Here is a 5,644-nt window from a genome sequence, read left to right on the forward strand (position 1 = left end):
GTCCAAACACATTACAGACACGAAGCAGAAGAGCAAAGAAGAGACATGGCGATGACGAGTAAGAAGAAGAAGTACGCTTGCATGTTCCAAAATTATTGGAAAAAATAATTTCAGTTCATCCAGGACAGCTCGAAGGGGAAGGAGAATGCTGCCTGCAAATTTTGTAGATCAGACTTCTCCATTGAACACGGTGGCCGAACGGATATACTCATTCATGAACTGATAAATATATATATATGTATATATATATATATATATATATATATATATATATATATATATATATAGGTATATATATATGTATATATATGTATGTGGACACCTCTGCATTTAACCAAAGAGTGCACTTTCTCCGAAGTCGTCCTAAAACAGATACAAGGCATCATTTTTTTTGTTGTTTGGGAGAAAAGTGAGTTTTGGTATTAGATTAGAGGACACATTGCAGCCTGATGAGGCTCTCATTATTTCCTCTTCTCTTCAATGAGCAATCTTCCTCAGCCTGTAATTATCAAAGTTCCACATTGTGTTAATCACGCCTATTTGAGTCGTCAAAGCGGGGGTTCAATTTAGAGAGCGGCGGCTTTGAATTGAACAAGTGAATTAGAAAGAAACGACCTAAAAACATTAAATACGATCCAGAACAATCATTAGGGGTGTCCTGTTTAGATTTTTATGTCAGATACGCATCTGATATGTTTATTTGTGCAAAACTAGGCTGCCAGTTTACAGCTGAATAATAGGCTATACTGTAGGCTGGTGTTTCTTAACCATAGGGCCGGCAAAAAAATGCCTGTTTCTCAGTTGTGGTCCGTATGGGCTGCAGCGATACTCGGTTTTAATACACTTTGTCACCACTTGTGGCAGTAATGACAATCTCAAACAAACAGAAGACTGGAGCTAAAGTCATAGAGAAGGACCCTACAATTCGGACTGTAAATTGCTACTTTCTTCCTACGCTTTAAATACCGCGGCTGGTTTATGGATTTTTCGTCGCTGACTGCCATAATGCAAATAGTTTTAAGAGAAGCCAAGCAGTAGAACTAAAAATGGTGTGTTAATGTTTTGGACAAGTTCGCTCACTGCAGGTTTTGCAGTGCCCTTCTGTTTACAGCTTTCAAACGGAAGTACAAATGCTGTTCCGTGTTTTTGCCATCCATAGCGTTTTTACTAATATGGATTTTTCATTCATCACTCCAGCAAGATTTGTAAGTTTTCCATCTATCCATCCATTTCCTACCGCTTATTCCCTTTGGGGTCGCGGGGGGCGCTGGTGCCTATCTAAGCTACAATCGGGAGGAAGGCGGCGTACACCCTGGACAAGTCGCCACCTAAGTTTTCCAACATAAGTGGAACAATTCTTACTTACTAAACTGTTCCATGTGTGACATCTGTAGGAGCGTTTTCATGCACATTTGTACATGCTGACATAATGGTATGAAGCTAGCATGAAGAGCATTAGCTAATATGCAAACATGTTTACGAGTGTGTGTGTTAGTATTTTTAACTTACAAAGACATTCTTTTTGGTTCAGTTTCGTAAATTCACCAAAACATCACCGTGGAGTTATTGAGTCTGTTTAGCGGATTGGAGATTTAGCTTCTGCAGCTGGTGGGTCCATGACGATGACTTCTGTTTTGTTTGATCAGCCATTTTACTGCTGTATTACAAACACTGTTTGGAAACAATTAAGGTATGTAAATAAACATTTACATAATATTTCTGTTTAAATAACTAATTTTACAATGTAATATATCTGCGGTTTATAATCCAGTATGGATAATTTATGGAAAGTGTGTATTACAGTGCGCTCTGTAATGTGGTTAATACGATATTCGTGTTTAAATAACTTTTACTCTAATTGAATATTGGCGCCAAATATCGGCTTCCTGGACTACTAATAATTGGTGTCTGTAGTTTGTGTGATTCATCTTCCCTGAGCTCCCATCTTACAGTCATAACTTGGGTGAAGTGAATTATATTTATATAGCGCTTTTTTTCTGGAGATTCAAACCTTCTAAAATTTTGGGGGTCCGCTCTATAGTCCGGAGTATAGGGTATGGGTATGTTTGACAAGTATGTATAAGTTAATGAAACTCAATAAAATATATCACCAACAAAATATATTTATTTAAAACATATCTTTTAACAAGGGCAGCAAGATGAAACAAGGGTTAGTGCATGTGCCTCACAATACGAAGGTCCTGAGTTCAATCCCGGGCTCGGCATCTTTCTGTGTGGAGTTTGCATGTTCTCCCAGTGCATGCGTGGGTTCCCTCCGGGTACTCCGGCTTCCTCCCACCTCCAAAGACATGCACCTTGGTATAGGTTGATTGGCAACACTAAATTGGCCCTAGTGTGTGAATGTGAGTGTGAATTTTGTCTGTTTATCTGTGTTGGCACTGTGATGAGGTGGCGACTTGTCCAGGGTGTACCCCTCTTTCCACCCGAACGCAGCTGAGATAGGCTCCAGCACCCCCCACGACCCCAAAAAAGAGACAAGCGGTAGAAAATGGATGGATGGATGGATATCTTTGAACATATATGGTCCAGATGTATATTATATACGAGGAAAAAAACATTCCTCAAAATTATTCTGGCTATGGTCGCAAATGACCTGAGTCTAACGGTGTTCCTTCTGTACTGATCTGTATGTAATTTGCATAAATATGCAATTAAAACCATCAAATGTTGATGTGACGGGTTTCCTGCCGTCATCGTGTGGGGTGCAGTGCCGATCGATACAAGACGCATCGTAGCAGGTTTGACTCGTGTTTATTCTTTCAACAAACATTATGTCTTGCCAGTCTGTCGCCCCAATTTCTGGCTTGCTGGCTCTTCCTGGTCGTCGCGGCACACCTTTCGGTGTCCGGGGGCTGCGTCTGCTGCGGGGGCTCATCTTTCTCTTGGTCGATCTCGTCGCTCTCGTGGTCGTTGTTGTCGGGTTGTTCCTCTCCTACTTCTGCCACGATTGCGCCTCCCTCGCCCTTTTTATGCTGCAGCAGAAGATGTAATGATTGAGCGCAGGTGTGTTGTGTACGCACCTGACGCTGACGGCTGCAGTGTCTCTCCAGGCGTGCCCCGCCTCTCCGCTCTGCTGCATGCCCCGCCTCCTGGCCGCCATCTTGGTCAGGACAACCATTTGCCCTGTCCCGCTGTCGGCTCGTCGGCTCCGCCTCTCCACAGTTGACAATGAAGGGCTTTATAACTGCACGAAAAGGGATTTACAAAAACTCAGGAATAATAAATGTACATGCTAGAACAAACGTAATTAACAATAAATATGTTTCTTAACTGAACAGTCGATAAAATTAAAGTGCAAATTAAAATGCAGCTTCACCACTTTAGTCATATTTTTTGCGCTTAAGAAACTCCTCTACAACTTTAGCTCCATATTTCTTCTGTTTGTTTGATATTGTCATTACTTCCACGAGTGGTGGGAAAGTAGACCCACCTTTTTGATTTGTTTTTTACCAGATATTAATTATTTTATTGAAGCCATTTGTATTTTACTTTTTATCCTATTATTTATGCAAGATTGTATTTTATTTTATATTTATTTACTATATATATATATAAATATATATATATATGTTTTATTTTTTCCTATTAATCTTCATATGTCTTACTTGTAGTTTGTCCTTTATCTCTACACATGGTCCTTACTATTTTACAAGTTTTATTATTTTTATTTTCCAACGTTCCTCGGATGAGCCATCTACCTCAGGGATTATCGGCCGTGCTTGTGGGGGCGCTTTTGTGTCAGGGTCCTGGTGGCCACGGTCTGATGACCTCCTGGTGCAGATGGCTCCTGTGATAGTGTTTACTCACCTGGCTCCTCTGTACTCAGACATGCTATCATTTGTCCATATATTTGCATATGTGTGTATGTTGTATTTTTGTGTTGCATTTCTTTAAAGTGTGAAAAAAGCTTTATAAATAAAGTTTGATTGATTGATTCAAAGTGTATTACAACGGGATAATGTAGCGGCCCATACGGACCACAGCTGGCGGTCCTCTTGAGGGCGCTGGCGACCCAACAACGGGAAACACTGCTTTGAAGCACCCTATTTCTGCACTGCTGGCGACCCTGACGGCCTCTTTTGACGGCCTCCTTTCTTCAAGCCGAGCAGCCCGGCGTGAGGAAGAAGCTTGTTACAACTCTTAACAGTCGCTATCAAAGGCTATTGATTAGCTTTCCCGCCCTGTTTGGGTGACAAAGTGAGCATTAGCCCCAACCATAGAGAGCCTCTTAAGACAAGATCTCCTCATGGGGACGCCTCCCCCACTGCCATCCCTTCACCCGCCTGCCACCAGATAATCCATTTTACAGCCGGGGATCAAACACCGAACCCCGCCATAACACACACACTAAATAAAGCTCACATAAGAAGTTACTTCCCCCTTGTCGTTCATTTTCACTCCGTCTTCTCTGCACGGCGCTCGTCCTTGTAGAGGCGGATGTGACATTGCACCAGCACAACAATGCAACCCCCGCCCACCTCCTCCTCCTCCTCCCCGCCTCAAATGATCGGACCGTCCAGGCCAATGAACTCCCGTCTTCTCCTTAAGTGCGTTTCTGGGTATCTTCAGATGGGCACTGAAGTATACGCCGGGAACAGGCGGACGGGTTATATCGGGTAAGCTGGCAGCGCTACAACCAAATTAATGGATGTCTGCTGAAATATTCATATGATTAACCCCCAGCTTCATGGAGGGCCTGCATTCAAATGAAGGAAAAAAGTGAAAAATCCACATTGTTTGTCTTTTTTCACTCGGTTGCATCTAATGGAAGTGCACTTTGGTGATTTTCGTACATTCCACATTCCGCATCCGATGCATTACTCTCTTTGCTGCATATTTTAGTACCAGACGCCAGATTTAAGGTGGTAATTAGCCTTATTTTGAAGTATTTTGTTTAAAAATTACCAAGAAAATCACTTCATTTGGATAAAACTGTGCATTCTTAATAATAAATGGTGTAGAAATTATACAGTGCATCCACATCATGGCATGCTAAACCTATGTCTATGTAGGAAAATATGATAATTCCTTGAGGTACGAGTTAAATGATTCTTGGGCGTGGCCACCGCTGCTGCTCACTGCTCCCCTCACCTCCCAGTGGGTGATCAAGGATAATGGTTCAAATGCAGAGAATAATTTCGCCACCACTAGTGTGTGTGTGTGTGTGTGTGTGTGTGTGTGTGTGTGTGTGTGTGTGTGTGTGTGTGTGTGTGTGAGACAATCATGGGTAGTTTAACTTTAAAATAGTTGTATTACAAAACAGTGTTGCCCATTGAAGAGAATTAAAAACAATTTAAAACAAGCCCATTTTAACATACCTTTTGAAAAGAAAACCTTTTTGACAAGAAATACCGTATAAAAACAATACAATAGTATGTAGTACTATAGTATTATTTGACGTACCACTAGGTGAAGCCCACGTACCACTAGGGTAGGGCTCGGCAACTCAAAATGTTGAAAGAGCCATATTGGACCAAAAATACAAAAACAAATCTGTCTGGAGCCGCAAAAAATGAAAAGCCATATTACATATAGATAGTGTGTCGTGAGATATAGATTGAATTACGAAGACTTAAAGCAGGGGTTTCAAACTGAATTTACCTGGGGCCACTGGATGCAGAGT

General features: G+C 41.6%; 1 long non-coding RNA gene across 1 annotated transcript; it reads right to left on the minus strand.

The window, feature by feature from the left end:
- Window positions 1–2,756: 2,756 nt before the first annotated feature.
- On the minus strand, window positions 2,757–4,457 carry LOC133558841 (uncharacterized). The gene is made up of 2 exons (XR_009808029.1): window positions 4,384–4,457; window positions 2,757–3,205 (listed from the first exon to the last, which is right to left on the minus strand). It is a non-coding gene; the product is annotated as an uncharacterized LOC133558841 (long non-coding RNA).
- Between the last annotated feature and the right edge of the window lie 1,187 nt (window positions 4,458–5,644).

The sequence above is a fragment of the Nerophis ophidion genome, linkage group LG09 (genome assembly GCF_033978795.1).
Source record: "Nerophis ophidion isolate RoL-2023_Sa linkage group LG09, RoL_Noph_v1.0, whole genome shotgun sequence".
Taxonomy (NCBI): domain Eukaryota; kingdom Metazoa; phylum Chordata; class Actinopteri; order Syngnathiformes; family Syngnathidae; genus Nerophis; species Nerophis ophidion.